Below are 12,749 nucleotides of genomic sequence, written 5' to 3' on the forward strand. Positions count from 1 at the left end.
TTAGCGTCGGCGATTTGGTCTTGAGGAGAGTTTTCCTGGCCGGGAAAGATCCCAAAGATGGGGTTCTGGGACCAAGCTGGGAAGGACCATACCAGGTCATCGAAGTCATCAAAGAAGGGACGTATAAATTAGCTCGACTTGGTGGAGGGGCGGTCCCGCGGACTTGGAATGCAATCCACCTAAAGAAATATTATCAATAAACATGTGTAAGACCTAGAAGGTCACCTCCGATGTATAAATAAAAATCAAATGTTTCTCGTTATTTGCAAGGGTAATTTTAAAGTAACAACGAAAGACCCTTTCCCAGTTACTTGGGGGGCATATGGTACCCGGATATATCCAGGTCTCCTTAACGACTTAGGTGTTAATTTTTATCTATGGATAAGAGTTATCACAAACTAAGTCCTATCCTGGTCTTAACCAGGTCATAAAACTTAGAAGTTAGCTAAAATTTGTTGACCGAGGTTCTTCTTTAAAGAGCCCGGGATACGGATAAAAGTTGACACGAACTAAGTTTTTTCAAAATAAGTTCCTGGTCTTAACCAGGTCATAAAACTTAGAAGTTAGCTAAAATTTGTTGACCGAGGTTCTTCTTTAAAGAGCCCGGGATACGGATAAAAGTTGACACGAACTAAGTTTTTTCAAAATAAGTTCCTGGTCTTAACCAGGTCATAAAACTTAGAAGTTAGCTAAAATTTGTTGACCGAGGTTCTTCTTTAAAGAGCCCGGGATACGGATAAAAGTTGACACGAACTAAGTTTTTTCAAAATAAGTTCCTGGTCTTAACCAGGTCATAAAACTTAGAAGTTAGCTAAAATTTGTTGACCGAGGTTCTTCTTTAAAGAGCCCGGGATACGGATAAAAGTTGACACGAACTAAGTTTTTTCAAAATAAGCTCCTGGTCTTAACCAGGTCATAAAACTTAGAAGTTAGCTAAAATTTGTTGACCGAGGTTCTTCTTTAAAGAGCCCGGGATACGGATAAAAGTTGACACGAACTAAGTTTTTTTCAAAATAAGTTCCTGGTCTTAACCAGGTCATAAAACTTAGAAGTTAGCTAAAATTTGTTGACCGAGGTTCTTCTTTAAAGATCCCGGGATACGGATAAAAGTTGACGCGATCTGAGTTTTTTCAAAATAAGCTCCTGGTCTTAACCAGGTCAGAAAACTTAGGAGTGAACTAGAAAATTGTTGAACGCGGATCTTATTTAAAGAGCCCGGGATACGGATAAAGTTAGCTCGAACTACGTTCATAAAAATAAAGAGATAAATTATGACCAAATACATGAAAATATATATGTAAAACTGGTTGAGCAAATTGTCTCGAGGCGGAAACGCCTCACATAAAAAAGAGAATTACAATAAAAAAAAAAGAGTTCAAAATACGAAAACAAGAAGCATCCTAAGCCCCATCAGCTGGCCCTTTGGAGGTCGCGGTCTCACCCTGCTCCGCCAAGGCAGAGGCCTCTCCAGTCTCCGATGGAGGAGCCTCCTTATTCAGGCGGGCTTGAAGCCGCGGCAACAGGAATGCCCAGAGGTCCGGCGGCATGAAGGAGAAGTCCGCGTCCGGATTGTGGGACCAGCAGTGATAGAATAGGTCCTGTAAGGACTGCTCCGACACGACCCGCTCGTCTTTCAGGGCGGTCTGGGAGGTCTGGACTTCGGCCTTCGCCACCTCAAGGTCTGCCCGCGATGCGGCCAGGGAGTTTTTAAGCTCTAGGTTCTCGGAGCGAAGCTTCTCTAGCTCGGATGCGGCCAGGGAGCGTTTAAGCTCTTGGTTCTCCGAGCGGACCTTCTCTAGCTCGGCTTTTGAGGCCGCCAAGGCGTCTCTCGCCTCCTGAGACTCCTGGAGGGCAGTCTGGCGATCTGCTTCCAAACCCTCGAGCTGGGCCTTGGTCCTAACGATGCCTCTATAGGCGGCAGCCATGCCCTGCAAGAAAAGAGTGATAAATTAGCAAACTGGAAGGAGAAAGGCGGCGTGTGAGTGTCAAAGCCTTAAAAGAAGGGGGCACTTTACCGTTAAAGTCATGTCCATAGCGGACTCTATAACTCGGACCGGGCTCGTTGTTTCGATGGCCCGGAGCTCCTTCTCCCTGATATTGTAATAGTGGCTGACGGCGTAGCTGGCCGACTCGTACACCGTACCCCGGAATGCTTCGGGCATCTTCTCCAGAGCCCGGGGGTCGACCGGGATACGCACGTCCGGGGCTACCGCGGCCAGATTCCCGACCTCTATTACCCCGTCCTGGGCGGCCAGTGGAGATCATTGGGGTGGCGGATGCATGAGTCCTGTCCTGGCGACAGGGAGGTTCGCCCCCGCGACCTGGGATGACGGGTCTCTCCCCTTCTCCGTAGCTGGGGATTTGGTGGAGACCCCGGTCGAGCTCTTGGACTCGCGAAGCCTCTTTAACCTCGGCCCCGCTGGGGGATTCCCACCAAACACAACGCCCCGCAGACTATTCCCGGGCTGAGACATCTCTTCTGCCAAAGAGCAAAAAACACGGTTATCAGCAATCATACAGAAATAAAGGCAATAAGAAAGCAAATACTAGGGGAGCCCTACCCCCCGAGCTGGAAGAGCCTAGGACGATTATCTCACGAACTGGCGAAGGTTCTAGGTCTGGTTCTGAATCGGGGCTGGACTCTTCTGCGTACTGCCTAATCCCCGGAGCGTAGACGCCCCTCTGGAGCGCAGGCCACGTGCGTAAATTGGTCCCGTACTCCTCAAAAATGGCCGACCTAAAGGCTAGGGTATTATCTACTACTACGGTACCCTTGGGCCGACTCTCTTGGTTGTCCAGCACGAGCTGGTCAACGCAGTGGAGCAGAAGCGTGTCCAGGTCCGGATTCCTTGGGTGACGATGGACGAGCTGCCTAGGGTTGAACCTAACCAGCCGGGGGTCTGCAGTGGCCCTATCTACGTTCTTAAATAAGTAAAAGTTACCTTGACCGGAAGGACCCGCGGCTGCTCCGGATTGGGCCCTCTCCTCGATCATCCCCTGGGTGACCTCCAAGCTCCGCTTCCTGTTCCTCACCAGAGGAACTTCCTCACCTTCTTCCTCGCCTTCGTCATCTGCGACCTCCTCCGCGACGATCGGCCTGTTGTCGCGGGCTGGGGGAGGCCCCCGGGGCCTTTTCAAATTCAAAGTCTGATTTGGGAAAATCAGCTTGCAGAATACCATCGTCTCGTCCGTCACGAGCACGCGGTAGTCTTTCTCACTGGGAGGCAGGTTCGCCAGTGTGTCGTATTGACCCCCGAGGGTCACGGACTTTTCGGTCCTCGAGTAGATGGCTGCAAGGTTGGTCGAAATCAGAATTGGAATAAGGGACGGGCTAAAATAAGATAACCGTTAAAAGGCGAGCTAAATGGAGGATTACTTACGAGGGCGGTTGAAATAATGATGATCGCAGTTTCGAAACCCAGTAGACATAAAAAACTGGTCTTTGAAGTCGTTTGGATGGCTCGGCAGCTCGATCACTGCTGCTGTGTTAGGGAAGCGGGTTAAGTAATAGAACCCGTCGCCTCGCCCCCGCTGGTCCGGGCTGGCTTTGAGGCAGAAGAAATACAAGATATCAGCAGGAGTGGGGACCTCCCACTCATGCTTTTGGAACAAATACCTCAGTCCCGCCAGCAGACGGTAGGAATTGGGGGGGAGCTGAAATGGGGCCAGCCCCACGTAGTTCAGAAAATCAGCAAAATACTGATCCAGGGGGAGGAAGGCCCCTGCCTTGAAGTGTTCCCCGCTCCAGGCCGCGAACGACTCGTCGAGCGGCGTGCAGCTCCTCTCCCCATCCGCAGCAGGTCGGGCGATCACGGAGGTCTTCCCCAGAGGAATGTTGTGGTTAAGGAAGATTTTGGTGATCTTTGCCTGGCTGGTTATCTTCGAGACGATTCTCTCTGCCTCGAAAAACGCGTCAGGAGCCACCTCGGCCTGCTTCTCCACCGCCGGTCCAAAGTGAGGAATTGGCGAGCTGGTCACCACCGCCTTTCCTTTATCCTTCTGGGAGGCCAAACTTCCCACATTCTTCTGTGGCAGATTTCTCTTTGGAGCCATCTGGTCGCCTATCGAGCAAAAGAAAACACTTTAGAAAAGGCGACCCGAGCAGGAGAGTGAGGCAAGCATTAAGTACACGAGCTGGGGTAAGCCCAGCCCGTGGAGAGTGGTGCCACGCGTTCCAAGGAACACGCGCCTATGCCCTCAACAGATCCCAGATTACTCGGAATTCGTGTGTCAGATGGCTCAGAGTAAGAAAAAAAAATATTTTGCCTTGGGGGGAAAGTTTCAACAGGCAAGGCGTGGCAAAACCGCTTTTAAGGCGTATTCCCTAAGCTACCCGGTTTTTGCACCCAAAGTTCCTACGGATCCTACCAGAAATTGTTCCTAAGAAAGAATCATGGAACCCATGTTCTAAGGCGATGTCCCATGGCAAATGTGCCCTAATCAAAGAAGGGCCATCACCCTCCATATCCGCGCGACCCAGAAAACCTCTGCATGTGGCTACAGTAAAAAATTTTACCTAGGCTACAGTGGCATGCTTTCAAAAATAAATGGGGACAGAAGACTTACAGTATAGGGTTGGATGGTGAGCGAGGTTGCTGCGCGGGTAGGGGCTTCGTTGGCACAGTAGTCTCCAAGGCCTTGAAGGAACTCGCACGCTTAAGCTTCGTGAACGGAGAAGATGAGAGCAATGGAAATGAGGGTTTTGCTCTTCGGAAGGTCAGAGAGAAAAGAAGGAAACTTGAGAGGTTCTGAATGGTAAGGTGGTCCGTGCGTGGGATGACCACCCCCTTTTTATACAAGGGGGGATCACGTGTAAAAGGCTCCTGGGAGACCCTCCACTCGAAATGTGAAACGACGGCTGGACAGTAGGCTAGGCCATTTAATGCGGTTCTCATATAATGTACCGTCGCCACCCGCGGCGTTCCACGTATCAGACGCATGCGAAAAGCATGGAATGCGAAGGGTTGTGGGAGAAGTCTAAAAGCTCCAACTGTGGTCTCCCATGTCTGACGTCATGGACCACGAGCAGGAGCTTGGGGGGCAGATGTACGCCCTGGATTTCCCACGGGCTGTTTAGCAGGACGATCCTCGGACTAAACATGATTTAGCCCGAGGCTCCCACAGGCCAGAGGCTTTATCTTCAGGACGGGCCCTTTCTAGCTCGAGGGGATGGAGTTTCCTGCTCCTTCTTGTTGTTCCAGGAGCTGGGAACAACATCCGACGACCACTGAAGGATCAGCTCGGGTTATGGATTGCTCCGGTAGCGAGCTTCTCAGGAAGCTCTGACCCTATGGGAGGTCAACACGCAAGATAAACGTGCATAATCCTGCCATCACGTGTCCGATATCCCCCTGACTTCTCGGACACGCCGCAGGAACGTGCGTATTCAGACACCCACGGATGGGTTGGGCCGTGCGGCCCATTATCTCCTTCCATACTGATTAGACCACACTTGTGTGTCAGGTTTAGGAAGTAATCATGAATATCACAGACTTGATATGACAAATGGTAAGGTCACGGGATGACCTCCCTACCAATTTCCAGGTGCCTTCTCCTATAAATATGGAGACCCTGGGAACTGATAGGGGTTGGAAAAAATAGTCTTGTAAGAACTATATATTTTGTAAACCAATTACCCAGAAAAGATCAATAATATTGACTAGTGGAGTAGAAGGATTTTAACCTTCGAACCACTTAAAAAACGTGTTTAGGGTCACCTAGTTCTTCTCACAAAGATTTCATATCTGCAGCGGTTCTACTTTTAAGTACTAATCTCTTTCTCTTCTTCTCTTAATTACCTGTTGCCGAAGAACCGCGTCAACACGGTCGATAACTTTCACGTGAACCCACGATTGAACTTGTCTTTTGATTTCTTCAAATTCTATTTTTTGATCTTGTTGTTGTGTATTTTGGGTGAGGAAATGAGTTTGTGTCCATGCTATTTGGGATCTAGGTTTTATCGAAAAGGGTTTAGGGAAAATACCCATGGCCGATCGGTCATGGCTGTTTGTTTTCTTGAATATTCGGGCATTCTTATGGCTACTCGAACACAAAGGGATCAGGCATGCATCTTGTGCCCACCGATCAACCGCCACATACCAACACCCCAGCCGATTGGTCAATACGCTCTGGCCCCTCGGACGCACATCCCAGCTCAGATGTGTGCCATCAACAACCGCTAGCCACAGAGCCTAGCTCCTTGGACATGCGTGCCTCCACTCAAACCAACCCGCGACTGCCCTCGGAACCTCAGCGCAGCCCCTCAGATGCCTGCTTAATGCGGCTCCTAGGGTGCCTCGGCGTAACCAAGGGTGCATCGATCTGACACCACGTGCGTGCCTGCTGTGCTCCTCGGGTGCGCCACGCCTGCCCAGATGCTCGGTCACCTTCAACCGCCCGGATGCACACACACCGATCGGACACGGATGCCATATGTGCGCGCTGGCCGATCAGACACGGACGCCACGCACGCACAACTCCTCGGGACTTTAAACACCTTGTTTGAATCTCCCAAAAGCATTTTTAGAGATCGATTTCTCTCAATCAATCTTGGGAAAAATTGACTTCTCTTCTAAAGACATTTTTTCACTATGTAGTGTTTACTTTGCATTCATTTGTTCATGTTTGTTTTATTCACTCCAAGGACTCATTGTTGTTAGTCATGCTCAACAACAGAGTTTCCTACTTGACCAGTGATGTATGCTCAGCTGACCAGGGAAGTTATATTTGTTCTTTCGACCAGGAAAACTTTGCACCTAATCAGCTATACTTTGTACCTGGTTAGTAGTTTACTCTTTTTTCTTGTGAAGACAATTGTTTCTTAGCAACTTTGATATTTTTCTCGTACAGCTGACCTATTGGCATTTATACTTTACTTTTCTTTGCTAACTTGAAACATTCTAAGTCCTTTTAGACTTAAAAAGTTATAAGTTTTTTGTGAATAGTAAAGTCACTCTGATGTATGCCTTATATTTTCGCATTAGTACTTAGTTTTCTAACTTAGAAATTCTAGGCATTTCATAAGTCCATACTAAGTATAATTTCTCACACTCTTATTGCTCTAACATTTTATGAGCATAACGTTTATTGTCACACGAATATTTGCTTCTAACTTGAAATTTTGAAAAATTCTAAGTTACTTAAGCTTTGTCAAACAAGTTAGCTTAATGGCCTTTTTTTACTTCAAAATTTTACAAGTCAGCCTAAAAACAAATATGTTTACTCGTGCTCTTATTGCCTATGTTAAATTATATACCAGTATACCACATGTGCCCCCCAAATGATCGAGGGTTGAAAGATCCTTAGTCACTTGCTACTTGACTGAATCTGTTCGAGCAGTTAATTACTCGTGAAACACATAGAATATATGGAAAATTTTCGAGCAGTTGAACACTGCTTGAATGTATCGAGCAGTTGAACACTGTCCGATTTTATCGACCAGTTGAACACTGTTTGAATAATTAACACACATGCACACTTGTAGCAAGAGTCGACCACACTGCGCGTAGTCTCTTTTATTACTCGTAAATTAAAAAGGACAAAACGTGTCTAATAACAAGTCTTAAACAACAAAAAATGTTCAAAAATAGATGACTGGTCAGCAAATAACCAGCTCATAAACCAAATTTAAATAACAAGTTAAACAACTTGAAATTAAACTACCACTCTGAAAGCGGTATTTAGTGATAATATATCCTTCTATGCTCGCTGCTCCAGTGGCTCCTGATCCTAGCACTCCTGCTCAGCATACCTCTCCCTTGCTTCGTTGCTATCCTCAGCCAAGTGTGGACCTCCACATATAGTGTCTAAGGTAAAGTCCACAGGTCCGGGTTGCAAGGGTGGAGATCTTTGTTGTTTGAACCCAGGATTGCTGCTGCCTCCTTCTCCTTGGGGTGTCTCTGCCCGGTACTTCCTCAACTTGCCCGACCGGAGAAGAAACTCTTTCTCGTCCTTGAGGTGATTGCATTCATTCGTGTCGTGACCATAATCTCCGTGGAAACGAAAAAACTTATTCATGTCTCTTTTCCTCATCTCTTTCTTGATGGGTGGAGGTTTCTTGTAAGGAACCTCTTCATGACTAGCAAGATATATTTCCGCTCGGCTGGCCGAGAGAGTGGTGTAATTAGTGAACTGAGGCTCATACTTGGTTGGATTTTCATTTGAACTCAACTTTGCTTTCTTTTCCTCATGGTGGTCAGACCCGTTATTTCCACGTTTATTTCCACCATCCTTAGGAGGGTCAGTTGATCCGCCCGGATTGTTTATGCCATTCTCCTTTTTCTCGATTGCATCATCCAATTTCATATACTTGTCTGCTCGGTCAAGAAATTGTTGAAGTGTTGAAATTGGATTTCTATGTATACTATCCCACAAAGGGCTCCGATAAGTTATCTCAACGGATATGGCAACCATCTTTCCCTCGTCTCCTGCAGCAGTTTCTCTATTGGCTTCTATCATGAATCTCTATATATAATTCTTTAAAGACTCATCTTTTTCTTGTTTGATATCTGCCAAGTGGTTGGCATAAACTGGTGGAGTCCGGGCAGTGTTGAATTGTCTACAAAACTCCTTCCTGAATGCTTCCCCAGAGGTAATGGAGTTCGGCTTAAACTTCCAATACCATTCTTGGGCAGTATCTGACAATGTAGTCGGGAAATCTCTACACCGATAATCGTCACTTACTCCGAGAAATTCCATTTGGTCCTCGAACTTCCCAACATGTATGATGGGATCTGCCTTTTCTGTATATACTGGCAAAACCGGTGCTTTATATTTTTCCGGCGGCTGGGCTGCTCTAAGCTGGGCACAAAATGGGCTGCCACTCCGGTGGTCTATCGCATTTATCTCGGAAGGTCGTTTTGACAAACCTTGCACTGCAGCTGTTAGCACGTCAAGCTGGGCTTGGATGGTTGGTGCAACTGACGAAGTTCCAGAGTCTTGACCGCCTGGTCGGGCATTACCATCTGGTGCACTGTCATCAGGTATTTCTACTTGACTGGCAGGGCGGTTTAGATTTTGCCCTTCGACCGGGACGGTCCTCCTCTTGTTGGTGATAACGTCCCTCAAATCCTTCTGGGAAGCATGCTCTCCTGCCTGATCGAACACCGTGCTTTTCGATTTTTCAGAGGGCTTACTACGTGGGACTTGCTCTCTCCTACTACGCTGCTGGTCGGGGTGCAGTGGAGGCTTTTCGGTACGTCCCGAGCAGCCTTTTCCTCCTTGTGGGTTGTTGTCTTCTTTATCCTTTGAGTGGTCGGTGTGATGACTATCAGCCTCATCACGACCATGCCCATCTTTGAACTGTGAAGTTCCCTTGTCTCGAGGAGTTCTGGTATGATCCTGCCTGGGTGGAATCTTTTTACTGCCGGATCGGTGACTCCCTGATCTAGAAGTTTCTGATTGGTGGCTCCTGGAGGGGGTTTTAGAGTGCTCCCTTTGCGTCGAGGCAATTCTAGATCGATCCCCATCATCTTCCCGACCAGGGGGGTTACTCTTACTTCTGTCCGGTCCCTGAGAATTGGCTCTGTCAGTGGTCCTCCGACCAGCATTACTATTTCTTGCTCCCTGGGTGGCTACTTATGCCGCGACTTGAGCATTGGTTTGGGCCAATTGGGTAGCCATATCACGCCTTTGCTGCTCTAACACAGCTCTCTGCCTGGCCATCTCTTCAGCGAAAGACTCCTGCCAAGCATTGAATTGCACCATCTCCTCTTGGAAAGCACCTATTGCTTCCTGGAGTTGTTAAACTTCTGGAGTGGTCTCCTCGAGAAAGACCCTGGGCTTAGTCTCTGGGTTCTGTGGTCCAGGACCTTCTGATCTAGTAAGCTCTTTTGACATGCCTGACTTTTTGGATGCCACACTGGTATTCTTGGGCGCCATCTTGATACAATAGTCGTGTGTTTCTTCTCTTCAAGCTCTCAATGAAAGCACCAAAATATTGACCGTGTTTTTGGCCAATGACGTGTAGACGTCAAAACGACAAAAAACCTTCAAAAGAAATATACAACACAGACAATTTTTATAGTGGTTCAGCCCCAATGTGTTGGTAATAGCCTAGTCCACTTAGAGTTATGATTATAGATCTACACTCAAGATCAGATGAACCTGAGTTAACTGAGTTTCTTTAGTGCAGATGAAATGAATACAATATTTCTCCAGATACAAATATTCTCTCAGAAAATTCGAATCGAACCCTCTTTATGATGCCATGGGCCTTGTATTTATAGGCTCGGAATCGTACAAATGATGTCCCCCATAATCGGGATATTTCGCTATTCTTACTATATTCAATTAATAATAATATTCAAAATACAACAATACACTATTTTTGTGGGATAATCTGAGAGATTCCCGCACAGGTATGACCGATTCTTGTTGAAACTGTTACTGGGATCCTTTGCGTAGCACTGTTCTGTCTAGTCGCCCCTCATCACACTCAGGAGGAGAACTGAAGGACCGAAATTCCTCACTGGTCGGCCAAACCTTCACTGGTCGGCCAAGACCAGTGACTGGTCGGACAAGTGCCTGACTGGGCGGACAAGCACATGTCTGGTTGGCCAAGGACATGACTGTTCGGACAAGCACCTGACTGGTCGGACAAGCACCTGACTGGTCGAACAAGCACCTGACTAGGCGGAAAAGCACCTGACTGGGCGGAAAAGCACCTGACTGGTCGGCCAAGGTCATGACTGGTCGGTCATGACACTTGACTGGTCAGTCAAAAATCTTCGCTGGTCTACCGGGTCACTCCTAAGCCAGATTACCCAGCCATTCCTTGCCATTTGTCACTTCTATTTCCACGTCATCGAACTCCAATTTTTGGGGATAACAAAGAGCAACACAGACAAACATCAACATTTAGAAATGGTCAGAGAGAATGAAAGAAACAACTGTTATGCTTGCAGTGATCACTTCTGTGAGTGATAAGCCAACAAAAGCCCAAGCATACTGAGTTGAGAGATTTCCAAGGCTAAGTACCACCCTTCCTGCCATTGCAAACATCACAGAAGGCCAATTATCCTGCACCAATCACCCTAACATGAATCGAAACCAAATACATACAATATAATACAACTCCATTATGGCAAACAGATGAAATTTTCATTATGTTGTGTTCCTTTTCACCGGTCTCTCCAAATAGCACCACATTCATCAAAGAGAATAGAGAATGAATGAACTAAACTTTATCTAAATATATGCAAGTGTTGAATATTTGTGATTCAACACTTGTAATGAGCTAAAAAATATAATCAACAGTGAATTAATCATGAGAAGGAGCAACCAAAAGAACTATATAAAAAAAGAAGAGGAAAAACAAAAAAGAATGGATTCTAGACATGTCTCATAATAATTGGACATTTTTATTAAACTTCATGGAGACAAGACTATCACAATAAAATTGTCTAGAAATATTTTTATCTCATTTTCTTATCTAACTTTTAGCTTCTAGCTTCTATAAAAATAAATTGATTTTCACCTCTTCTAAATTGATTTTCAGCTCTTTTAGGGTAAAAATAAAAAAATAAAATAAAAAGGAGAACAGAAGCTTCTGTTTTGGGGGTAATCTCTGAAAATTACATAGGCCAAAATTGCATCTGAGCTGGAAGTCTGTTGCTTAAAAGTGTAAATTAAGTTGGTATAATTGCAATGGTTAAAATAACATAATGTTCTGCTCAAATTCTATTTTAGAAGAATAAATTGTCTCAACCAAAATATAGTTAACATGAATGCCAGAAAAATAGCATAAGAAAACTGAATTCAAACCTTTGCTTTTCTAGCCGAAACATCTTCCAATTGTCACATAGTCCAAGTAAGAACAAAAGCACACACCTGAAATTTTTCTTAACAATATTTCAGCAACTTAAAAACAAAGGTAAGAGTGGAGATTATCATGCTCTTAGGGCCAAAAAAAATGTTGGGGCATATTTGTTCAAGTCAGTATTGAGATGGCTAATTAAGATTCAAATCCCATTGGGCAGTATGTGGATTCGAGAAAGAAATAATGAGCTTTAATGCAACCACACCTTGTTTGATTTAAAACATGAAAATTTAAGCAATAGCATGCTAGAGAGGCTGATGTATAACTTACTAATTACAGAGTCTCAAGTGTCTTACACAGCTTAAACACTTTTATATAGTGATAATAATAAAAAAAACCTGAAGGGCTCGACGAGCTAACTGAGTTGAACATATCCTGCGAGCAATGCTAGAAACATCAAGAACAGAATCACCTCCTACTGCACGAACAGCAGCTGCCATGGCTGCTGCTTCCCTGCTTCTAGGATTAGGAATAGAGGATATGAGAGAAGCTTCTATCTCCTTCCATTTACGTTCTTCCTTCTCCAAGAGAGTCTTTCATCTTTCTTTACCTCTACCCTCATCTTCACGTCTTTGCATTAATAGCTCCTCTTCCATCTCTTTTTCTCTTATGTAACTGCAAATGCAAATTGGTACATACAAGAGTATTTAGAAACTTGCACAAGACACTGCAGAGTCTCATACGTCGTAAAAGAACGTTTTTCCTTTTATGAGCATTTAAAGGTAAGTAAAAATATATACACGTATTTACTTGCACATTAGAAAAGTTGAATACTTGAATTCAAGTGTCAAAACTCAACATGTTCACATATATTCTGATGCATTCAGAATAAAGAAAATGACCAGAAAGAAATAAGAGAAAATTTAAAGATGTTGAAGATAATGTGGACTGTTTATGCCAAAATTAAATTTAGACTAGCTCTTTGGCTAAT

At 45.4% G+C, this 12,749-nt stretch overlaps 1 pseudogene; it reads right to left on the reverse strand.

The window, feature by feature from the left end:
- LOC133779920 (ureide permease 1-like) overlaps positions 1 to 12,258 on the reverse strand; it is a 30,082-nt pseudogene extending 17,824 nt beyond the window's left edge.
- Between the last annotated feature and the right edge of the window lie 491 nt (positions 12,259 to 12,749).

Source organism: Humulus lupulus, chromosome 5 (assembly GCF_963169125.1).
Source record: "Humulus lupulus chromosome 5, drHumLupu1.1, whole genome shotgun sequence".
Taxonomy (NCBI): Eukaryota; Viridiplantae; Streptophyta; class Magnoliopsida; order Rosales; family Cannabaceae; genus Humulus; species Humulus lupulus.